The sequence below is a fragment of the Dinoponera quadriceps genome, unplaced genomic scaffold, assembly GCF_001313825.1.
Source record: "Dinoponera quadriceps isolate SergipeBrazil2010 unplaced genomic scaffold, ASM131382v1 scaffold3162, whole genome shotgun sequence".
Taxonomy (NCBI): domain Eukaryota; kingdom Metazoa; phylum Arthropoda; class Insecta; order Hymenoptera; family Formicidae; genus Dinoponera; species Dinoponera quadriceps.
This window is the reverse complement of record NW_014557929.1, coordinates 21,140-47,381: the sequence shown is the minus strand read 5'-3', so window position 1 is coordinate 47,381 and position 26,242 is coordinate 21,140. Positions and strand designations below refer to the sequence as shown.

Here is a 26,242-nt window from a genome sequence, read left to right as displayed (position 1 = left end):
ATGCCGGGTTTTCGTCGCCGATATTGCACGACGCGCGAAAGAAAATCCGCGTTTCGTCTCCCTCCGAGCCAAGAAAGCGTCGCGCTTCGTCGTCCGCTCGGCGAACGAACACGACGTTCGTTTGTACACACCGGTGTGTCATGCCACGTGTGTGTGTATGTGTGTGCGCGAGTGTTCCCGTAACAAAAGAGCGGAATTAATCGCGAATCTCGGACACGCACGTGTTGAATCTTTCGTCGCGGTGCGTTACGTGCCAACTCGCTGTTGCGCTAAATCAAAGTTTCGGTTAGCAGCGGCGATCTCGCGCTACTAGAGACAGTGCGAGAGACAGAACGTCATTTTGTAAGGCGTCCCTCGGAACACGGTCGGAAGCGCGCGACCCCTTAGCGAAAATCGTTTAACGAGATAAACATCTTACGCGCGAAATGAGAATCTATTTTTGAGAGCCGGTATACGTGTGTGTGTGTGTGTGTGTGTGTGTGTGTGCTCTCTCGGATTTCGGAATTATTTGATCGTCGCATCGAGCAATGTTCACCTACGACGGAGAATTCATGGCATATCGCGATGTAACGCGGGAAAGCGTACGTTTTTGATTTAACGTAATGGAACATATATTTAACGCGCGACGGGAACGGTAATAAACACGCACTCGCACTTGCGTTATGTTAAACTTGTGCACTTTATAATTCTCTTTATACGCGCCCGTAATGATTTTATAATATCTACGACGTGGTGTGCAAATGCCGGTGCGATCGGTTGAAAATCGCTGGTACGTTCGATCTTTTCCTGATACGCTCTCGATCTTCTGGACAAATAACGGAAGTTTTTAGTTTTCGGGATCGGGATTTGCGAATTGCGAGCGAGTGAAAATTTGATTGACATGAGATCCGCGCCGTCGTATCAAGTCTGATAACAGAAATGATATTTTGTTGTCGCGCCTTGAAAAGTTAATTTCCCAAAGCTCTTTGGACCCTTTAACCTTTCATCCATTATACGACACTACGATATACACGGTAATCGTTAGATAGAATTTTAAATAAAAATTTAAACAAAAATATTCCGTTTAAAAGATCAAATAAATGAATTTTCTCTTTATTCTTCGAAGAAGCTACGCTACTTTTGCAGAAGAAAAAGGTGCAAATTACAAAATATCAATATTCTCCGAAATAATTAAAACTGCCGAGAAAGAGAGACAGTCACGAACTAAAATTGGAACTAATAGCCCCAATCTGATGGTACACCTCGGAGAAGCCGATGACCAGTGACACGCGTCGTGAGCTTTCGAACCCGGCTTTACGGCTCTTCTCGTCGACTCTCCCCCGCAATTCCGAGATTACCGCTGCATCGTCTCGGCGAATACGAGACAAACGGCTTTTTTCTTAATTGTACTTTCAAATTACGGCCACCTCCCGAGCGTTCCGTCGCGATTTATCAACCGTGCAGTGGTCTGGCGTCTTGCGAATATTCAATTTACCCGCGACATTAGTCACAGGCGAACATATCATGTCCGGATACAATTCACTCTAATGGCTTTCCGCTAACAATCGCCGCGAATCGCCCTCCTCCCGCGTTTCCGCCGCGTTCTGCATACAAAGACGCCCCCTTACATCGCTAATGAACTCAATTTCCGATCAACCGTGTTCGTTGTACCTGTTCTTGCCATCATTATAAAGCTCGCTCGCTCCGCATTGCACTTTATCATCGTTCGCAGCTGTTTTCTTCCTTTCCTCCCCCCTCCCCCCTCTCTCTCTCTCCGCGCACGCTCCGACTCGCGTCATCTAACGCACGATCGTTAGACTCGCGAATAATCCGAGCAATTACCCCCCTCACGTCCCGAGATACACAATCGCCCCATCGTTCCCAATCTATATTATTCTTGCTTTCGAGTGTCGCGCGAGAGTTTATGCAAGTTTCACGATAGCACACGTGTATGTGTGTGCGCGCGCGCACGCATTTGTATGGCGCAGCCGCTACCGTTTCGTCCGTGTGTCCTCCTTTTACGTCTTCCCGGAGGTCTCAGGGATGCAATGCGCAGTGATAAATATTTGATCCATCCCTCCCTCCTTCTTCCATCGTCCGCTCATCCGGCCGTGCGCGATCAAAAGAAAGCGCGCTCGATACCCGCCTGCGTATGGCTCGGAGCGGGGCGACTTCCGCGGACGGAGCATGCCGGAAGCAACTGGGTTGCATTGATACGCCCCGCGCGTGGAAAATAAGATCGGCGACGACGGTGTGCACGGACAATACAGCAGCAGCAGCGCGCGCTCGGCGAAATGAATGTGAGGCTCGTGCACATGGCGCGCGCGTTACAATTGGTTTGACCTCGCACACCGCTTTCATTATTGATGGCCGCGGCGGTTTCTTCGCGACGGACGATGAGAGGCTACACGGCGCGCGCGGCAACCGCTGGAAACAGTGCTACCTTTTGTGGAGCGTCTCTCCCCCGCGATTTCTAGGCGAGGCGCAGGAAATTGCGGCGAAGTGGCCGCGCGAGCGAGCGAGCGGCCGAGCGTTTCTTCGGCCCGCAAAATGCAGATCGCTCGATTCCACTCGCTCGCCAGGCGCAGCCACGACGGCGGAGCCGCGAAGGCCGCGGTTGCAGAGTGTACCGAGTGTATCGAGGGCGTTCGTCACACCTCGCGCATACCTGCAACGCCGTGATTACGCGTGTCGAGAAACTTTTGGGGGAGGTTGCCTCCCGGACGCTTTATTTCGTGTTTTATATTATTGGGAGTAAGTGATGATAAATATGGAAACGTTTCGAAACGCCGGGCGAGTGAAAATGCGTTATAACGAGTGTCGGTTATTGTGTAATGGCGTATTACACAGCGCCGCTATGTAACGGCGGGCTACTAAATAAATGATTCCGTAAGTAATCGCTGGAATTCGTCGCCTAACAGAGGCGGGGATATCAAGAGGGGTCGTAATATTACCTTCTCCTCTAACGATCTTATTGATTCACGCCCGGGAAAAATTAATCTTTTCGAATGTTCGGAAGAAACGAACGCATCCATCGCCATACCGTCACGCGTGCAACGTTTCCGGCAAAAAAAAGAATTTCTGCTGTCTCTCGCCATATTCTCCGAGTCGGATTTTCCGCCGATTAGAAGAACCGTCGATCAGCGGAATCACGACGACAGCTTGTCAATCATCTTCCGTCCTACGAAGGCAGGAAAACACACGGCCGCGCGCTCACGTGCGTCCTGAAAGAGCGCCGCTAATACGGCGCGACTGATTTAATTCCACTTGCTGAGCCTCGCTGAAACGAATGATACGCCGGTAACAGCGACATAAATCACATCTATGGGGTTATAAGTTCAAAACGTAAACGGGGGCATAACACGCCCTACTCTTACTTTATTACCCGCAGGACGACGGCGCGCGCGGCCGAAGGGAATGTCATCCCCTGACATATCGCGGCCCGGGACAAAATAGCTCGCCGCGAAAAAAGGCGAGGAGGGACGTTACGTAAGGCGATTGTGCGATACCTCCGAAAGAAAAAGAAAACAAAAGAATAAAATGAAAAACCGAACGACGATCAACCCTGGCCGTTGTTAGGGTCGATTTCGGCGAGGAGACGATTTCGACTGAAGGTCAGTCGGCCGAAACGGCCGATTCGTAGGACTGATCGCGCGATAAAAGCCTGATGGCCGAGTTAATGCGATTTTAATACCTCGGCCTAGTCATGATCGAACCGCGAGATTAAGAGCATACGAAGATATCGCGGCAATAATGTTCCTACTGTCCGACGGCGAGTAAATGTACGTACTGTCGCTACGTGTCCTTTCAACGAATATCGATCTCCGCCGATATTTCCCAATCGGTAATAATTAACGCCACCTCACGACGGGGGTAGGGGGAGGGCGCGAGTTATTGACAGAGCGCGAAAAACTGTTGATAAAACCGCCGGATAGGTCCCGGCGCTGATAAATTGTATATAAATGTATTTAAGAGATTCATATCAATATTTGCCGCTGTTCAATATCTCCCGTGTTTATCTTCGCGTTCCCCGCTCCGGTGTTTTGTAAGGCGCGGTATGTCGCTCAAATTATGCGGTGTGGAATGCAATCGAACACGGTGTTTGGATTCATTCGCCGACGGGGCTTTCTCCCGTCGACAACAATCGCGCGCGATATCGGGCGATTCTTTTTAATTGCCAACGGTCGAAAATACATTGTATGTAAATCCGCGCCGGTCCGCAACGCCGAGAATTTCGTCGCTTCGCGTCGCGGTCTCCGGAGAGCTCCCTTCGCCGCCACGTCGCGCGGATTTGCGATACGCGACGTGGCTTTCAGGAAATGTCCAAATGTTAAAAGTTAAGATGCGGAAAGAGAAAAGGAGAGAGAGAAAAAGAGAAAGAGAAAGAGAGATAATATATCCGACGAATCTCCCCGCGAGGGAGCTCGATTCCGTATTGATCGTAGGGACGATGCAGAGATAGAAAGCCGCGCGTTAGACGCTTTCGAACGCGGATCAATAATACAAGTTCAGTCCAGGTAAGTTCACGCGTACTTACGCGACGCGGGTAGCTTCGCGGACGATTATTTCCCCCTGCTCCCCTCGCGGAGGATATGGAAAGGCGACGATAATTTCTCGGTAACGGAGAGAGACGCGTCGACGGATCTCAGGGAAGGGAGAATAAACGTTACGGAATTCTTGCGGATAACGCTTTCGGACAACGTTTGGACTCCGCCGAGCAACGGACAGTTGCGGTCAAAGTTACGAAACAGAATTTTCGGGCGAAAACTTTCAATGACGTTCTCCGGCGCGATCTTTACAACGCGATTAGACGGGATCTTGCTTCGCAAGAGCGAGCGATATACATCGATTGATGAAACAAAGCGCAGCCTGTCGGTGTCCGTCTGGAAAAATTCCACGAAAATACACGTTACGAATTTAGGGAGTGACGGATCATGCGCGTGCCTTCCGCATGTTCTCGAGGGGGGGAGCGAGACATTTTATTGAATTTACACGCGAGCATGCTAGCTCGCTCGCTTACTCGCTCGCGAGGAGACGAGAGGCGCGTGCGTCCGTAGTAATAGCGCCGTACATTATTAACGACGCGACCGACCGACTGAAAGAAAGTTCTCCCACCGTTAGGTAGGGAAAGAAAAGTTCGCGGTGAACGTTTCCCCGATGTAAGAAATTCTAAGGGAAGGCGAGGGCGCGCGGAGGAGCAGGGAGGAAGGGGCTTTAGAGTTCAGTTCTGGCCCCGAGCCACCACCGCGAGCATAGTATAGTTGAGGGCGAAGGATAAAGAGAGTCAAAGTAGAGGGAGGGTGAGCTGAAGAGAGAAAGAGGAGGCTCGTGAAAGGGGGAAGAGGTGAAGAGAGTTGGACAGGGGGAAACGGGGTGAGAGGGGGGACGGTTCGCGTGACAAGGACAAACTTATAAAGAAGAGAGAGAGAGAGAGAGAAGGGGAAGAGACTTGCTGGGAACAGAGAGAAAGGGTATGTGAGTGGGAGAAGAAGAAGATGATATGAGAAAAGGATAGATTCATAGTGGAAGGGGAAGGGAGAAAGGGGACTTGTGAACGAGTGAGAGCAGAAAGGAAACGGAAACGTGCGAGAGAGAGAGAGAGAGAGAGAAATAGACGGATGCATGTGGAAGGAACTGCGTGGAAAGAAGAGCGAGAACGAAAGGCTGATGGTTGGCAAGCTGGGTGGAGAAGAGACGGAGTCAGTGAGGGATCCGAGGGGTAAACGGAGAGACAGAAAGCAGAGGGAAAGAGAGACGATGTGTGAGCCATCGGGTGGACGAAGAAAATAACAAACGACCGAGAGAAAGGGAGCTACGTGAAGGGGAAGAGGATGCAAACGGAAGACAACAGTAGCGTGAAAGTGGATAAAGAGAGAAGAGAAACAGAGCAGGAAAGAACGCGTGGAAGTGATTAGGGGGGCAAAGGGTAACGCCGCGGAAGGGAGTGTGCGACTAAGCGAAAAAGCGGAGGGAACGGACGTCCTGTTGAAAAAGAGAGAGAGAGAGAGAAAAAGAGGGAGGCGAGCAAGGGTTACGGAAGAAGCAGATGGAGACCGGACAGAGAGAGAGAGAGAGAGAGAGAAGAAAAGAGCGAGATTAGGATGAGAAGCGAGAGAAAAGTGCACAGGATATTCAATAACGCATTCTTCAAATTTTATCAACAAAATCGTCAAGCAGATTTTCCCTCAACGAAAGAGTTCGATCAGACCCCGCCTCCTGTCGCACCTCCTGAATTTTTCCCCTTCAGTTACAGAACAGGACTGTGATGCGCAATTTTCGCACAGGACGGACGAAAATCCCGGGCAAAACATGACGCGCGATATGAAAAATTGCGCGAGTTCACGAATTCGCCCGGTTGCGTGCGAGCCTCGTAATTGAAAAACTTGCGATACTTGGATAAGTCTCTGAGAAAAATCGTCTCCAAATTGCTGAAAGGCAGCCCGGGATTACCTCGTAACAAGTTCATCCGAACACCCCGTATATGCACGGCGCGAGCGGCGCGCAGGGTTCGAGCGACGAGGGGAAGTATCGCAGGAGGGTGGCCGAGAGAAAGAGAGGGAGAGAGAAGGGGGAACAGGCCGAGCCGCGGGGAAGATAGGAGAGGTCGAGCTGGCGACGCTGTGTCTGTCTCGACGCTCGGAAACGAGGGAAGCCGGCGCAACGGGCCGATCACTTATTCATACGCCCCGAAATGATTCCAGCCTTGTAACGCGAGCGGTGTGCGCGGTTACGCGCGGCTTTGAATTAAAACGTCGGCCTGCCATCCTTGCGCCGCGCCGCGACGCCTTTCACCGACCGAGATTCGCGCGGCCGATATTGCACGGGGCCTGGCGAAGAGCAGGCAGGTTAGGTAGAGAAAGATAGGTAGGTAGATGGGTAGGCAGGCACGTCCCGACCGCACTTCCGGACTCGCCTCGATCTACGGCGCTCTAGATCCACCTGGATCCACCGTAGATCCACGAGATAAACGACGGGCGGGAGCGCGCACCGTTAGATTTAAGGAGCCCGGAGATTTCAGTCAGATGGAAAGAGGACCTCTTCAACGCTTTCTTGCGTTTCTCCAGCAGAGGAAGAGAGAGAAAGAGGGAGAGGGGGTGGGGGGGAGGGGTATATTTTTGTTAGTCGTAATTTTTCCTCTCGGAGGAGCACACGAACTTTATCGAACGTAACTTCAGCGAAAGAATGACGGGGGATTCGCGGAATTCTCGCGAAAGATACATAACAACGTGGCTTCGAGCCAAACGCAGCCTCGGGTTCTTTTTCTAATTACGAGATCTTCAATCCGGATAGCGGATCTTCAATTTGAAGAAGCAACCTGTTGTTTTTAGTTCTCTTCTTCGGGCTCTTCGCTTTCTTTAATTAAACTAAAACAAGAGCAGCTTCTTCGAAGAACCGAAGAGAGGTCGGACGGAAGAGAAATCTTGCGAAAGAGACGCGGGGAGTTTAATTCAAGGAAAATATCGAGTGTGACGAGGCATTCAGGTGTCTGACGAGCGAGTAAGCGCGCGCGCGCGCGAATCCAGCGATTGTAGATCGCAGCGCGGTTTGTAGTACTGCACCGCGTGCTGCGGTTGGCCTCCATCGCCGGCGCATAAAATACCTTTCGCGCCCTCGGTCTGACCCTGAACTTGGCAAACATAAGAAATTAAATTCTGAAATTACATTATAATGGAAAACACACAGGACGTATAATAGAACGAGAGAGCTCGCGGATATAACCGAAAGTCCTGTCGAAAAATACAACGGGTAGCGCGCGTTTGTGTGTGTAACGAAAAGATTGCAAAGGATGTTTGACATAAGCTTGCGAAAATTATAAGTAAACAATAATAATTATAAAGCAAAGTGACAACAGTAATTATAAGTTTTTCTCCGACCCTTACGATCGAGCGTCACAATTGCCGCGCGTTCTGCACTCTTGTGTACATACACGACAAAAATAACCGAAATCGCAGAGATCGCGAATGAAACGTAACAAATGGAATATAACGCAAAAACGAGGAAAGCTGAGCTGCGAAGCGGAGAATACGCGGAGTTTTCTTCGCGATTTCTCAAAAGCTTGTGAAATAAATCAAGGACCGTCTACATGGGAAGTAAGCAATGATAAGTAAAGAGCGTCTATATTGGAAATAAGCAGTATTAAGTAAGGAGTGGAGTATTGATTGGTAGTAAGGCAGTAATGAGTAAAAAGTGGGAACGATTCATTTCGCTTACTCCCTTTATTCCACCGAAGAACCTCCCTTACTCCCTATTTCGCGGTGTAACTACTTCCAATGTAGACGGTCCTTTAAGGATTTGAAATCACCCGGAGATATATCCGCGAGCTGGGGAGCGCAACCAACAACAAGCAAGGTGGTGTTCGGAAAAATATGGCAGTATTTATCCATTTAGCGACGAGGCGGCAACGAAAGTTAAGTCTCGCGCCTGAAAAAGCACTCGCGAGGCCATCCGCAACTTTTTTCATTAATTCGCGCTGCATCGTTCGTCAGGGAAATCTCCGGCCGACGTGGAGACGCGCGCAGGTTAATTAAGGGTTAGAACCGTGAAGACAAGCACGAGGGCTGTTTACATTCCCGGAAGTTAATTCGCGAATCTGCCGGGCGCGTATCTTCCGCGAAGATTAATCGCCATCAGCTGTTTTAACGCCGTTTACACGGCTGCGAAGTTCCTCGAATGCCCGATTCCGCATTCATATCTTCGCAACTGGAACGACGGATATTTATTGTTCCGTCGACGGAGGTGGAGGAAAGAACGTGCACCGCGTTCAGAGGCGCGAAATGGCGTGAGCAACATGTGCGAATGGTGTTCAAGATTTATCACACTTGCACCCGCGCCTGTGCAATCCGGGAAGATATGTTATGTAATATTACTATGAGTTAATATTTAATTGCTAACTGCTTAAATAATGTTGAGTATAGCACTCTCTTTCTTTTCAGTATAGAATTGAAATCGAACCTATTTTGCTAACTGAGGTTCCTACTGTAATATAAAATTGAAGGTTCAACATAAGATCAAGATTTCTTACCCGGGCTTTCACGCGCGACTGCGTCATGTGCGTCGTGTTTCTCTCTCTCTCTCTCTCTCTCTCTGTTCTTTCTTCTTGTTTATTTTTTTACGATCGCATTACTAGATTCTGTTTTTTCGAGCGTGCGAAAGATAACTTTTGGCTCGGCCAGCGTCCATTTTCTATCGCGTGATCACGTCATCGTCCGCCGACACAGTGAGACCGATTGTTTCCCGACCGCAGCAACGCGATATAGCCGATCAGCTCGCGAACGACGAATTCCGCGGATATCCCGCCTCGCGTCTTATATAATCGTCCACCGGCTCCAGCCTCTCCAGCTTTTTTCCTCCGCCCGTAATGGCCGCACGGTTCATATATCCGGCGTAATATTTCACGGAACATTGTTCCGCGTAACATCGCCCTGCGGGAGTTTCCCTCGGAATTTAGCGGGAGTTAGACTCGGAAAACGGGCGTGTCTGTGTCCGAGAGTCGCAACTTATACTCGCACACGTACTCGTTACTCGTGCTTCATCGGGCGCACTTTTAATCCGCAACCGGGCGATTTTAATACGAAACCGCAAGCGCACGGTATTTACGACGACGACGACGCTGCGTTATCGCGGAATGCTCGAGCTTCCTTTTCTTTTTTCTCGCGGACATTCCCCGTCCTCCACGAATCGCACCCAGTTAGCGGCGGCAGCATCGGTCGAAGCACCCGTCGTCTCGAATCGCTTAATTTAGATACGCTTAAACGTTCCCCTTAAAACTCCCCAAACGAGATTTTAATGTCAGCTCGGCGAGAGCACGGGAGATTTATGGCTGACGGTCCACCCTCTCAAATCATAAAACAGCATCTTGTTGAAAAGCTATTTAGCTAATGAAATCAAAGACACGAACAATTTCGGTCGAGTCTATCACGTCGCATCGCGCGCTATCGAGAGTCCAATTCAAGATTGATCGGGTTAGTAAAAAAGAAAAGTAAAGAATTACGACACATGATATGCTGATTGTAACGAATTCAGTGACGCGATCGTGAATTTATTCAATTTGTTTAGGTTCATTTGCATTCTCCTAAGCGCAAACACGGAAACAATGCTGGGCTATAATGCAAACGTTTTCGCCGGAGGTAACCGGCATAAATTAACTTTCATTGATATCATAAAATACAAAATTTAAATACGCGCGTGATAAAAATGTGAGAAAATTAATTACGTTAAATATCCGGAAATATTAAAAGCACACGGTGGATGTATAATTTCGATGAGAGCGCAACTGGAATTCTGCCTCTGTTCAAAGTGCGCTTCGCAGAATAAAAATTGTTGGGAGACTTTTTTTTTCACATAGAAGCTGCGCAACGTATGTTTCGCTCAAATTAATATCGCGAATTGTAATTTCATGGTATATCCTTATAAAAATTCTCCATCATGAACCATAATTGCGGTTTTTAGCCCAAAGGCGTCAATTTCACACGCGAGCGACAGAGAGAGAAAAAAGAGAGATTTTCGTGTCAATGTGCACGTTCCGTTCCCGTACAGTTGTTCGAAAGAAACAGCGGCGTGCGGGTGATTATGAATGGCGTAATTGTGTGAATATCTGATTAAACATTATATTAGCGAGCGGTGCATCAACCCGCTACGCGAATTACAGGATTGAAAGCGGCGTTATTGTTCGGCGTAACCTCGACATCATCCGTAATTACCGACGCAGTGGGTGATTAATCACCGACCGGTCTACTGAACTATCGGAGACGCCATTACGGAGAAGCCACGGCCAGGTCTTGTTCGACTCTCGCTTCCTCATGCGAGTTTCCGATACTTGTTAATTCTCGCGACGACAATCGCCCCGATTATGCCGCAATCTCCCCTCACCCGCCCCGTTCATTTATAATTCTCCAAACCCGCAGTTATAATGACGACTACCGCCGATTCATGCTTTGTAACGCGATAAAAAGTCACCGCATGCATCGCTTTATTAAATTTGCAGCCGGGAAATACTCCGAGACGGTGGAAAGAGAGATTACACTCGCGCGGCGCCGCGCAGAAAAACCGCGGACGCGTTTCCAAAGTAACGCCGCACGCACGTTGATGGAATAAATTTTAAACACACCGGAAGCTTGCGCTCGTGCGCCTATGCGCGCGCGCGTGTGTGTGTGTGTATGTTTGCCCGTGCCGTTTCTCGCGCGTTCCAGCAATTTAACGACAGGCAGTTTGTCGCGGCAACGGTCTCGCTTTATGGACGAATTTTACCGCCACCGTGCCCCCTCGCCCCGTGTAGAATCGCGTGCAAGCTACGCCGGCATGGTCGTCGTCGTATCGAAAGAGAGAAAGAGAGGGAGAGAGAGATATCGGGACCGAAATCCTCGTCGCTGCAACTCGTCCCTGGTTATACAAGGCGCACGGTTTCCCGCGTCGCCTATCGATTTCCCAAACAAACGGATGGGCGTGAAAACGCGTCTTCTTCGTGGAGAAACTTCGCGTCTTCATCCAGCGAAGCCCCGTCGAAAAGCCCCGTGAGCGATCGAACGCTCTCTCTTTCTCTGTCGCTCTCAAGATTCTATTCCTCGTATTTGTCTATCGTATCTTTTCTGCCTTCCCTATATTTCCACACTCCCTCACTCGCATCTCCTATAGCACCGATGAGGCCATTACATTTGATTTGATCGAGACCTCCCCATCCCCCATTATTCGTTATCGATTCGCGACTGATTTTCTCCGTGTATCTGCTCTCATCATTCCCGTTACATTTTCGAACAGCTATCTCTTTCTCCTCGATGCTTGGCATACACGCGCGCGCGTTGACTCTCTATAAATTATTTCGCTCTCATTCCCTCTTTCGCTCGTTATTCCCTTTCCATTGAGAATGTTGTGCCCGTCTTTCCGTTCAAATATTCGTAGTTCTTCAATAATTTTCTTATTATCCATTCCGCCATGAGCGAATAACATATACGTTCGCTACGTATCATATTTTCTCGAAGCGATTCTTTCCTCGTTCACACACCGAAGAAAAGAATTAGCTCCCACAGCTAAAAATTAGCTATCCGTGTAATACAACTGAAATTTAATTTCCAGGCCTAGTTTTTAACTGTGAGAGCTAATTCTTTTATCCGTGCAGCAGTAAGACAATATTCATTTTTATTTTATTGTTCCGGGATCTTACTCTGGACGTGTGGCGAGTGCACTGACGTGACTTTTTTTTTCCAAGCTTAATTTTGCTTGTATAAGCATCATATGTAACTTCAACTTGAGAATTAGGAAGACATATTTAACGTTCGCTATGTGTTCGGGATCCAACTTCTGTGCTTCCTCAATTAACCATATGTTTCCTTTTCTATTCCTCGTTACTTCTCCCAACCGATTCTTCTTTAGTCTTAGTAGAAAATTAATCGACCCATTAATTTTCCACTGATATCTCTCGATAGATTTTATATATTCTAACAGAATATACGTTTCACTGATCTGCGATATATTATGGAATCAGGCTAAAATTACGGTAGAAGCCGGTGAAAGGAAAAGAGAGAGAGAGAGAGAGAGAGAGAGAAGGCGCATCGTCATTCTGGAAGTCGATGAACGTAGCTTGTCGATCGAAGCCGGCATGCGCATTGGCATGTTCGACGTGGTGGTCGTTGTCATAGAAATGCTCGCGGATCTTTCGTCTGACCCGTTGCCCACTCGCAACTTGTCATCGATCAGCTGGTCACCTGGTCGCCGGATGCATTACGGTGCGCGCGTCGTGTCGCGAATCCGGCGTAATTATCCGCGAGTTCCGTGATGCAGCGTCACCACGGCCTCTGCATTCACCTCCTATCGAGACCGGGCGTCACCGTGGGAGAAAAAAAATGAAAAATGCATTGAGGTCATGGCGCACAGAAAAGCACAAGCAGTGAACAAATCGATCAATTAGGACCGTAATACACGGAGAAACGAGTCAGCTGGTTGTATTCAAAAACTATCACATGAACATAAGACTGTTATATTGGAATTCTCGATATTTACTGATCTCTATAATTGATCGACCGGCTGTATTCGACTTACAAGTATAAGCATTTATAATTTTGTGCAACCGATAAGAAGTAAACTTTGCGGGAAAAAAAAGTCAGTATTCTACTGGGAAGGTTTTCAAATATGGCGTCCCCTTAAAATCGAGCATTTCAACATGATAATTTCACGTTTCTGATTTTCTTGAATACAATCGGTCGAGTTGTCTGCTTAAACTTCCCTGTTTATTTATTTCTGTGTGCTGTGGCCCTTAGAATAACGCATCGGAGCGAGTGAATTGAGGGAGCGCGTTTTCAGGTGTTAATATACCCGCCGCGCAACAATGCGGTCTCGATGCGTGAGATACGCGAAGCTCGCGGCACTTGGTGGAATGCGCATGTGTATGTATGCGCGCATACAACGTATGCTCCGTGTTACTCGTAATCGCGCGACAAAACGCGCGTCCTCCTCCGCCCGCCGTTTGCTAACGCAACGTGGAAGTTAGATTACACACGTTTATTTATGCGCTTATTGACCTACCGCGAGTACTCGACGCAACGTGACGTAAGAATGGCGGTCGTTGTAAAATTAGCTGCTAAATATGAAACGCGTGTGCCACGACCATTGTCCGCGACATCACGGAAAACGTTATCCACGGTTGGCTGACGTTAGTGCGGGTAAACCGAATTTATCTTCTTCAAAATTTACCCGGCGAGTTTAGCGTAGGTCTTCGAGAGAGAAAATATAGCTATTATAATTTGTAGAGAATGGTAATTAAATTATAATGTATTTAGCAAGGCTCGTGAATGTACAATATAATTAAGATGTATAAAATACCCATAATATAAATTTATGAGATATCTACGTTAAGAAACATATCTATAATAATTATCTCTGATAAATATCATGGTGATTTTCTGCCTATTGTTATCAACGCTTGTTCCATCTGATAGCACATTTGTACGACTTCTGATATTTACTGAAATAATTTATCAAGACGTCTCGAGAAGAATTTGAAGCACGGTTGATGTTGATATGCTCATTTGCATGCGTCAAATATTATTTATCTGCTCACTTGTACATACAAAGATGCGGTAATGAATTCCACTTGTTTTTCCTCCTTATTCCTTCTCACGAGTTCAATAACATGCGGGATCACCGAAGATCTCTCTCTTTCTCTCTCTCTGTCTCTCGCGCGAGCGTGAATCAAAACGAATCTCATAAATCACGCCCACGCGAATGAGAACGGCATAACGGCCGAGAGAAAAGGTAATTCAGCTTATTTGCAACATGTTTCTCCGCATACGCGGCATAGCACTTTTCCTTCTCGACGACGATGCATTTAATTTGCATTTCTAATAGGTTAAGCACCTCGTGATTCATCCTCGATGAAAATATAGGACACAGTTAGCGGCCGTTGTAGTTGATTAAATGGTAACTAAATCGAGTTATTTTTCCAGCCACGCTCATTGATCCGATCAATCGCGGCGATACCTCTTTCACGCTGGAAATTTCAAAAAAGCTTTCTCTTATAATCCGAGGAGTATTCGGAACTTCGCCTAACGACTTTACATTATAATAAATATATTATTATGATACTTAAATATTATTACAATAAAGAAAGGTCGCCGAGCGAAGAATTTTCAACAGAAACGAAGAAAGAGAGTCTATAATTTTGAGAGTCCATCACTTTGAATACGGCCTTATACTTAAATTTTAGACTTGCGAAGTAAATCCTGCATAATCGCTGTAAATTATAGACTTACTTCGCTCATAACGTGAAATTCTCAGCCATAAAATGTAGGTTAAATGAAATTATTAATTACACCGGGAGTATCTATGCAGTATAATGTGTATGTATGTGTGTAAAATGTCTAGCGAAAAATTTCTCCTTAAAGTTCATTGACGCGACCCTCTTAATTTACAATTATAACTAACAATATGTATACATGATATTCCATTTTCGCAATAATGTATACGTGACAATTAAGAAATCGATTGAGAAAAACGCCAAGTGTCAAAGAATATTGCACACCGACATAAGACACTTCGCAAATAAGATACTGCTGAAATGCGACGTATCACGGGGATATCCTTGCAGATAGACGGAGAGCGCGATGGCGGTGGTACGATAATTAATCGGACCGCCGCGACAAGCTTTTCGTCTCTGATTCTCTCATTGCCCCGTTCTACCGGGCGTCCTCCTCGAGGGCCGTCCGGATTGTAATGGGGATTTTAATTGCACAAAGGGAATCGTTAGGATAAATCCGGTTTCCGGACAAGCGACGTGCTCCAGAAAGATCAACGACGTTTTAACCCGTCGCTGGCCGACAGTGGCGCAATTAAATGACAAATTTGCCGGGACCGTGTCTCGAGAAAGCCACTCTCTTTTTCCCCTTTCTTTTTCCCTCTTTTCGAGGCAAACGACGCGTCCATGGGGCATTGCACGACGTTAGGATCGGGATCGCTCGCGGAAAGATGCTGATTAGATGAAAATGTTCCGGGAGAGTAGCTTTAATTATCAGAATTTACTCGTTCTCATCTGTGCCGGAAGTACGTACCTATTTCCGTCGTTGTGTAAAACAACAACAGTGTAACGAAACAATGCGTACATTCTTTCCTCAGGAACACGAGTTACAATTTTTTAACCGTAAGATAATTGTGTAAAAAAATGAAATTGAATTACGTTACACACGCGTTATTGCACATTTAGTTATGATATTATATAGTCATGTTACAATTATATATACGTGTATATGATAATGTAGTTATAATATTATACATCATTAAATATACATATATGATGAGATTACATCATAATGTTATTAATTAAACAGCTGCTGAAATTAGTGATTATAACATTTTTCCAAATTAGTAATTTCAGTTAGCACGACCTCCGCAGCGAGAATTCGTAAGCATAATCGATGAGTGAGAGAGGTCGATACGCGACGAAAACATTTGCGAGAGACTGCATTTCGCGAGACCTATCGTGCATTATTTACACACTGTATCTTTCATGACTTTGAATTAATAATTTTCGGTTCATATCCGACTGTTTGGCGTGCTCGACGTATATCTAGCAATTTCTTGCTCGTCAATCTTTTTCACGAAGTGGCCGATCGATCGAACGGCGAGTCCTGACCCGTTTCAAGCACTTTTGTCCGCCGGAGGAGACAAGAATCGACCTGGATCGATCGACGAACCATTGACGAGTATGACTGTTATATCGGAATCTACTCCACCTCTAGCAATGACGCACGACCTGTAAATGTCACAGGTAATGGTGGGACACGAGACACACGCCGAGGAAAAAGGTTGTCGCGCGATATTCAGTTATATTTGGGCCATCGGCAGATTCGTCGGGATCTCGGCTGTTAAATCGCGCGTCCTTAATAAATTTTTGAGTACGGATTAAACGAAATTACGACGAGCGGCTCTCCGCATTCGGCCCGGTAATTGGAAAATTCCGGCATTCGTCGCGCCAATTTGCAGCAGCTTTAATTCTCGCATTGACCAGGTAGACCGCAACACAAAGGTTTTTAAGGATAATTATTATTATTTCAGTAGAAAAAGAAGCGAAAAAAAGGGAGAAACACGTCAATGTCATGACCCTCACGCTCATGAAGCTCACACGCGTGTTTTGTGAAAAACGAGCCCGACGAGGTAAAAGTAAAAACAATCGTTGTTTTTACTAATTCTGTTGCGCGAATCCGTAGGAATAAAATATACACGTTTGAAACACACACACGTCGAATTCGTGCTCGCGCAAGAACGTAACGCGGGAGAACGATATTGTCTGAAAATCGCGAATTCAGTCTCTCTCCTCTCGCGCTGATACGTGAGCTAATTTTATCAATTATCTAGCGCCGTGTATGTACACGATATAATGACGAGAGACGTCGCATCTCCGCGAAGAAAAGCGAGGAAACAGCACGTCCCGAAAGCGAAACACACCGCGACATAATTTGTTCAAACGAACGTGCACACCCGGGAGGATAGGGGAGGGAGGAGTTTCGCCTGTACACTTATCGCACATTTCGCATTTCAAAAGTCGGAAAATGGAGAGGTAATTACGAACATTAACTTCGCCGCTTGAAAGTCGGAGCTGCTACGCCGCGCGTCGCGCGGCTAATTCGTTTGCCGGAATCCGCCTGCCGCTCTCTGCTCTTCCTGTTTTCTCTTTTCAGAAATTAGACGCGCGCTCGTTGGTTTTTAACCGTTACAAAACCGACGGTGTTACCGCGAGACGGTGGAGTGTGTAACCGCCGCGGCGTTATCGCGTTTCTGCCGTGCGTGAAACTGGAACGCGCAATCAGCATTCGGACGAGGCCTCGCCGCACTGCGAGAGACACTCGTGTTTATTTGTAAAAGCCGAAATTCGCGGAGATTCGTGCGTTACGCGCGATAAACTGGCGAGGCGATCGTCGCACGCGCATTCGCGAATTTCAGCCGATTCTGTCGCCGCAATGCGAAACTCGCTGGTGCGTGCGAATGCGAAGGCAAACGTCCAAATGGCCAGACGTCTAACTACGCGGGGCCGAGATTATTCACTTTTATAAGGACAATTTTTTCAGAAGGATTTTCGCAAGGTCACAGAATATTTAATATAGTTTGAAAAAAACCTACGGGTTGGAAAAACCCAGTTTTTTCCAATTTTTTTTTTCACGATTCTCTTCGATTTCTTTCCGCAAATAAATAAGAAGTATTGAAAAGAAAACGTTCCTTCCCATTTTGCCACGGATTTTTTCGGTTTTCTTCCGAAGGAAAATGAGAAAAAAGAAACAGTTTTCTTAGCTATAATATTTAATTATGTAATAACAATAATTAACTAAAATAGATAATTTTTTAAAAGGATTTCAGGATTTACCGGTACACGCTATTCGATAACTTAATTATATAATTAATCGGAAGCTGAAGTAAAAAAATAATTTATGATCGACACGTAAAAGATGAGAAGCTTCCAAATTATTTCGAAAATAACTAAAAATTTTCACAAGCGTATCTTCTGAGCTAAGGAACTCGTGTGCAGTACAACGAATTTTCGCAAGTTCCCATCGACTAAGAAATTCAAAGAAATCGAAGAAAGGGGGCGATCGTTCAGACGAAGTTCAAGTGAGATTCGCGAATAACGAAAAGCGAAAATTAAATGCGCTGCGTAAGAGAACACGCGTCGCACTCTCGAAGTGCTGATGCCGCGCGTAAATGTGCGTACGCCGGATTTCGCGGGCATGCGAAATCCGACTTGCGATAGCCGATGCAGTCGCGGCGATTGCATTTCGCACCGTCGGTCGGATTTAATTGTCTCTTTAATCGGGTTTTCCGCCGTGGAATGTATGCACAGCGTTATAGGCTCTTTAATTACGGGGAGATATAATTTAGCTGTGCGCTTAACGCGGTCACTTGGTCGCGAGACAGTACGAGACGGTCGTAAACGCGCATTACGAACACAATAAGCCATCTCGCCATTATTATCGTGGACACCGTGTCGCCGTGTCGCGATTGCGAGCGCTTGTGCTCCTCTGCGATCTAAGCTGCTCGTAGTTTGTTTAACACAGACCAGATGAAAAATTGCGAGGAACGAGACGGTGTGCGTCGAGGTTTACTCGAGCGAGACGGGAGTCGAGCGAATTTCTAACGACACTTGAGAGCACTGCGAGGAAACTCGAGCACCGATCTCCCTTTGTCAAAACTATTACTTCCCGGAGAGCATTAAGACGTTTTAAGGTGTCGTAAAGACATCTCCGAGACAATAAGACGTCTAAAGAACGTCTCGGTCTCTTAAGACATACGTGTTTTGCGGGTCGTCTCGTTGAAATCGTCGCTCTCCTTCTAAAACCGGACTTCCTAAAACACGAGGAAACATGTCTTCCTGGACCTTTTCGGTCGCGGCGGTTTTTCTCATCGTGTAACCAACCGAAAATCAAAACGGATAAAACTGATAAAAATAAGTTAGGAAGACTGTGAAGTGAACCGGAATTCAGTTATTGCTTTCCCGATACGCCCGTGAATCATAATTTCGAATTGGAGCTGCGTTCGATGTTTCATCATATAGAAGTGGAAGATTGATTAATTAAAAGGAAATCGAAGCGATTTTTTTTTCAACAGACATGTATGAATAAAAAAGTCACGAAGTCGTGCAATTACGAAATGAAACATTAAATGACCAGGGACCACCTCTTTTCCGTCCTTAAAGCGATAAACGCGGAAAAGAGGAAATCGCCACGAAGATACAAAAAGCTATTTGCTTATCACGTCGCGCGTGAGGCAAGTGCGTGCGCGTGTGTGTGTGCGACTCGCATCAAGCAAATAGCTCCGGTGAACGTGTCTCGCTATCGCGCACCCGTGAACTTAACCGTCACAATATTTATATAACCCGAAAGTTTCCCCGCGAGGTGTACACGAGGCATAAAGCTGATTCCTCGTTATCGTTTTGCACGTCCCACATTCGTACGTGATCAAATTCGTTATATAATAAAGTTACATATTCAACGCTCTAATTAATAGTAAACAAGTTCGCTACGCTCGCTACCGCTGTTCAACGACCGGTCGATCGATCGGGCGTCCACGATATGCTCCCCTCGGAATCGTCAAAAATAACAAATCTCACGGCACTTTCCTATCGCGCCGCTTGCAAAAATTCACAATTACTTAACAGCATGAAGAGGCGAAAAGAAACTCCCGGTGACACGTACTGATTATCAGCCCGCCGAAGTTATCGCGTAAATTCGCAGGTGAGCGAGATATCGTCTCGCCAGTGGTTCTCAGATCCCGCTAGAATCCGTTGGATTATAATGGCAGGGTAAACCTTAAGATCCCGAAGAGATAAGATTTCCAATAGACACACACACATATACACGTGGTCTGAAACTGCAAACGTTTGCACAGTTGCTCTAAAGAAACAAGCATCTTCGAGATCATAAAGAGAAAGAGAGAGAGAAGAAGGGGGAAGAGAGAGATTTACAATTCATTCCGCAGATTTGAATGTGAAGCGGGGGCGCTAAAGATCGAGAGGAGATGTCCAAGGACCCAAGCGTCGTCGGATATCGGCGCGAGGACGCGAGATGAAATTAACACGAGGAACCAGCGCCGGCCTGGCGTCACCCGATTTCGGGTGACGCGCAAGGCCGCATCGTGCAGCGGTGGTGTCGCACGCTCGTGGAAGCCCTCGTCATCGTAAACGCCTGCGAAACGTCTTCCGCAGTAATAAATTTGTCCCGAGGAAAATGAAAATACCGCCGTCATGCGCGACTATCGGCGCGCGGTGTTACGGCCGGGTCGTTGCAAAACGACAACGACAGGTAGCGCGGCGGGGAACGGGCGCGTGGACGTGCATTCCGTAAAGATGTATTCCGTCAGATATATACTCAACGGGTCATGGAGCGTGACATTTGATCCTTTTATTGGCGCCAGTGCATTATGAAGAGCGACGACGTCGAAAACAGTAGCGTGACGCTACTGTATAAACGGGTAGACGCGACTTGCGTTTCGCGAACTTCGAAAAGCTGCGAAGTCACCGCTTCGTGACTTCGATCTTCGTCTCTCTCTCTCTCTCTATCTCTTTCTCTTTCCCGAAGCTATTCAGTTTCACTGCGAAGAAGACTGCGTAGAGGCACGCGGCACAAGGCAAGAAGAGGATGATAAAGTTACTGGGACGGTGTTGCTTGAGGGAGAAGAGCCGGGTAAGAGACGCGCGCTATACGCTCGTCCGTGAAGATAATTACGATAATTAAAGTCGGAACTCAATCAAAGTCGCGTTCGGAGTCGCGAAACCGAAATTTATATTACACGTGCAGATTGTATGCACACCCATTTCTACCGCATCACTCCATAATGACGGATTCTTCGGCCAATTTGAGGCCGAATCTGCCTCGGTGGGAATGTCGAGGCATCGATTATTTCCGAATTACGAGCGCTCGAAGTAGAAAGATTTTTTTTTTCGTGAAGTAGACTTCAAATGGCTAAGTGGATACCGAAAGTACGTCCCTCAGCTAATTTCAGGCGTAGTTTGTCCCGATAAAATTTTAATTGGAGACTTGCGAAGATACAAAACGTTCAAGATTTCGGTTCGCGAGAAGGTACACAATGTTAAAGATTTGCGGGTCGCGAATTACCGATTACCTTCCTCCGGCGTTTCCGCTGAGAAAAGAAAAATCGAGCTACATACAGAATAACACTACGGAAGAGCGTTTACGCGCGCTCTCAATACGAGATCGAGGAATCGCATTGGCGCGCCCGCCCCGTTCATAAAACAAGCGTGATGCATCCAAACGTCACGGACAGGTGCAAGACGACCCGTGTGCTCAACAGCGATCCCGCGTGCCGTGTAACAAACTGTCGAAATTAGTTGGCCTGTCGGCGAGCGCGCTTTCGAAATTTCACGGCGGAGGCGGCGAGAAAACAAATGCCGCGGACGAACGGAGTGAAAATCGCGCGGCAAAGCGTTTCGAGCCCCGTTCATAGAAAGTACCGCTGTCAGTTTCGATTATCTGAATCTTTCGGTAACTGAGTTTACGTGACGTAAACGGCTAACTTCAAACGTCGTTATTACACGTATTATTATTTGTTATCTTTAGAAAGATCAATAATTCGCAACGCCTGAAGTTAGCCGTATACTCGGTTACTGAGAGGTTCGGATAGTCGAAATTGGCTGCACCGATAGAAAGTGTTCCGCTCACCGGTAAGAGAAAGGGACAGGAAAGAAAAGAAACTGGCGCGGAAAGAAAAACCAATCGGCACAATTAGAATCGAGTTAAACGGACTTATTTTCAGGGTTATATATTTCAGGGCGAGCTAACCGCCCTGATTCCCTCGGCAAAATTTTCGCGTTCTTTTAATATCTCGTTTGTGTTGTAAAACCAGCTCCCAATTTAGCTTGACGAGGCGATCACAAAGCTGACCCAATATATTAATGGTCGTATCGTCTGATTGGCTTAACTTTCCTGTCGAAGTTAAAATTAGCCGCAGTTACGCAGTCAGATCAACCTTTCGAAGGAATATTTATGTCATGCATATGGTCAGTCACAAAAAAGTTGCAATGCCTTTTTTCTACAGGTTTAAAAACGCATCCCGTGTCCAATAGGGGAATTCGTTTTTTTCAGTAATCCTCAGGAGATACATTTTCCTATTGGATACGGGATGTGTTGCGAAGCTCGTCGGAAAAAAAAAAAAGGTTCCACAACTTTTTCGTAACTGACTATGCGCAGTACGAATCTCCCTTTTATTTTCGCTTTTACGCGTTGATCAAATTTCGCAGTTGAAATGCTCTTCACGTCACATTACCGATCTAAGATTCGACTTCTCCTCTGAATGCAGCCGGATTGCGGTCAATATGTGCGGCAAAATTTTCGCAATCCCAAGATTTCTTTTTCGCCTGATTTTTTCCACCTCTAGCGCAACGTCGGTCGTAGCAATTATTCATCGTCGCCGCATCCACGGAATCGTTTCGCGGCACCGCAGGCCGCGGATATATTCGGCGGTGACCGCTTGCGATATGCCAAGAGAGATGTAACATTACTCTAAATTACGCGTGCGCGCGCACGGCGCACGTATTATATTATGCTTTACCGATTTTACATCGCGTCCTCGCTGCGCCGTCGCGACCCAGACGAACGAGATCCGTTTGCTGCATTTAACCTCGTACGAGCGAGCGATCATTTTTACATCGCCGAGCTCTCGGGGATCGGTCAGACGATTAATATTGCACACGTACATACACACGCCGGCGAAAGGTGGAAAGCTGCGGTGAGTGGTCTATGAGGAATTAATTCTTCGCCGTTTTCGAGGTTTCCTCCAGCGATACACTTCGCCATTCGACGATAAATCGCGTATACCAAAACGCTGTTCTAAATCACGCCGAATTTAATATCCAGTTTGCCCGATTCTTCGTTGCACGTTTATATTATCCATCACATTAGCTTCATTCGTTATTTTATACAGAGTGGGCAATAACTGTGTTGCCACTTGGAATATCTTCGAAATGAGAGTACCTCACAGAGGGAAAAGTTCCTTCGGATTTATATCGTATAAGTGTTCGTTCGACTTGGATTCGTTTAATATAAACAACATAATTTAATGCCAAATATCATTTTGTTTGAATGAAAACGTTGTTTCACTAAACCACGTTGCTACATTCTGTACAATACACCGTAGAATAGAAAATTTAGCACACACGCGCGCGCGTCGATGGATTCGCAGCAATGATTCACGGCGCAAAGTTAATTCACAGTGCGTCGCGTAGTTGCACAAAAAATTTTTCTTTTTACGTACCTCGCAACACGAGAGTGTTTCGCCCAAGCGGGATTACTCATGTGTCGTTACCTTTGCGAACGCGCGCGCGCGTACGTCAAACGGCTGGGTTAATGAAAAGTGCGCACGCCTACTTAAACGCGTCCCGCAACGACACACATCGTCGTCGTTCTTTTAACACCGCGCGCAAAACAAAAAAAAAAAAGAAATGCACTTCACACGTTTGCGCGCGCGGGAAAAACGCACACGTCCGTCCCCGGTAATATCCAATTACACGCGCGTTCACGCGACCGTTCGAAGTGGCGAACGATGTTGCCGATCGGAAAGTGTTTCAACTCGCTTCGCGCGAAAATTTAATCGAGACACCGGGATATGACACCTCTTGGCGCGTCGACTTTCGCGCGTAATTACCTCGACAACGGGAAATAAAGCCAGCTGCACTTTTTTACGCGGACTGTGAAAAACTGTTTTAACATCGTGAAATTTTACGCGAGTTGACACTGCGAAAGAGCCCTCGCCTTGATATTCCGTTGACGTCCGCTACCCTCGCGTGAGAATCGCTGAAATAAGGAAAACTTTATCGCGATTGAGATCAATTTTGGAGATGTTTTCGATTTACGAGTTTCCGGGACGATGTTTACTCGCACGTCAGTTACCTCGCATTCCCGAGTGGCGGCTAAAATTCTCCGCTTCTGCGAAAGTACTTCTATATATCGTCGATATAAATTTCACGCAGAATAGATCACCAGAAGTAGCCGAGGTGAATGTCACATGCCCGCATTACCTTCTTTCTCCGAATTATCCAATTTCGGATAGCGAATTTTTCAGCTCAGAAATACACGTCTCCTGCTTTCCGCCCGCGGTAATGCGAATCGTCGAGAGAAATAGCTGTGTCGAGCGATTCGTGTTATTTTTTCCGAATCCCCCCGCCAATCGTGCGCCACGATGACGAATAAAACATCGCGGGCGGCCAATAACCGCAGCACCTTAGCCGGTTCACGAAACGAGACGCGAATGTCGTTTCATTCCGTGCCGTCGTGCACGCATCTGACAGGTGCGAAACACGACCCGCGACCGTTCTTTCCACGAGTTTGATATTATTTCGAGTAACGTCGCAGCCAGAGCGAGAACGAGCACACGAGTGGAAGAGAGACGGGCTGAGAGATAGAGCGAGCGAAACGATGAGTGAGGGGAAAGCAAGGGGGAAAGAAAGAGAGAGAGAGAGGTTGAACGCTCGTGGCGTTTACGGTTTGCTGCTCCCGTCTCGTTCCTCTTCGCTGGCTAACCGTTATACAACATCCGTTCTGCCATAATGCCCTCCCGCTAGAGTCCCAGGTCCCATTGTTCATCGTTATACAATCATTCCCCGAGCAGTACGAAATTCAATGCGTCGGCTGCGTGCGGCCACGTTACAATATCGCGACGGAAAACCCGAGCGAGCGGCCGGCCTACAAGAGAGGACCGCATCGCTCTCCGATGAGAACAACTCAATTTATCGACACCGCGGAGAAATTACGGCGCGTACAGTGCCGCTCATTAATGCTGTCCGCAGCCGCTCCTGTTGCTGACAGCGTAGCCCAGTGGTACTCAACACGGCGATGACGGACAAGCGCGCCCATGATGACTATCGCGCACAGCAGTAACGACCGTCAAACGGGTAATTGTGGAATGAATTGCCGGAGAATATGGCGCGTAAGATCGAGATATTAGCATGAATTAGTAACCATCACCTGAATGGAACACCGCGTAATTGACGGCACCTGAATCCCGGCCGCCATGGCGCCGATCCTTTAATAGGCCTGGATCAATATTTCAGGCTACGCCGGATGTGTATTTCAGACCATTCTCGCCGTTTGTAAAATATCACCCGGCGCGGTTCACGCATAAATGAAGTCCACCACAAATATCTCGGATAATCTATTAACGTCGAAGCAATTAGCCGATAATTATTAACAGCCCGATGCGAAGTTAGCGTGCGAATCTGTGCAAATCGTTCGCCGCTCGTTGCTTTTTACCTGCGAGCGAGCCGACATATTGAACCTGGCATTGAATATCGGAGTAACAGCTTCCACGGAAGTAGAAAACGAACGACTGATCTTACGTGACGTAAAGGAAGTACACACACACACTCACGCCCGCTACTCGCTCGAAGATGACTCTCGGTTTCCTCCGGGCGTAACGCGATCCAATAATCGTGTACAATCATCCGATCGCGAAAAACGTATTTGCATCGCGTACCAGCCGCAGCGCTTGCGTTAACGCTATTAACTCGAGCCCGCAGCACCGTACAGTCGCATTGTGCGGCTCGAGTGAGCTCGCTTGTTTGTTTGCATACCGAATCGAATGTATCGGCGACCGGTCACATAAATTAAATCCACCGGCCAGCTGCGCGCGCGGGGAGGACAATCACCACCGACTCGAATTTCGACCCGCCTGCCCCGCGGGCCCCTCCCACGTCCTCTCGGACGGCCCTGCCCGTCGTTTCGGCCCATAATGAAGTGGTTACACGTCTGTCCAACTAATAAATCGTTAGTCAACGTTACCCCCGTTTTGTATACGATTGGGATTTACGGGCGGCCTAGCTATGCAGGCAATTAGATGATTGAATACGGGGGGAGGGGAGGGAGCGGCAGGGTGCATTCTAACTCGCCGGCGCGCTTTTCAGCCTCGGCGGTGACGCCGTCGAAACGTAATTTTAACACTGATAATAGCCTGGTGAAGTGTTCGGCGGACCGTCCGATACGTTCAGCGCATCGGTCCGCAATAATTGTCGTGTGTAATAATAATCGCATCGTAATTGCATCACCGTATCGCATCACCACCGTTACGATGATTGAGCGGAGCACGCGAGATGATATTCTCTTGTCGTGTCGTTTCTCCTCAAAATTAATTTCCCGCCGAGCCAGCGTGAGCGCGGAAGAAGCGCTTTCGAGAAACGCTGAATGCACATGCGAGTTTTTTTTTTCGTATTGAGATTATGAACATTGGTTATACATGCGGTAACGCAGAAAGACGTGAAGGACGCTTCGCGTAACGTCAGTGC

General features: G+C 47.2%; 1 protein-coding gene across 2 annotated transcripts in view; it reads right to left on the bottom strand.

The window, feature by feature from the left end:
- Positions 1–26,242, bottom strand: part of LOC106749517 (protein couch potato-like) — a 107,140-nt gene that overhangs the window by 66,635 nt on the left and 14,263 nt on the right. The gene's annotated exons all lie outside the window — the stretch shown is intronic.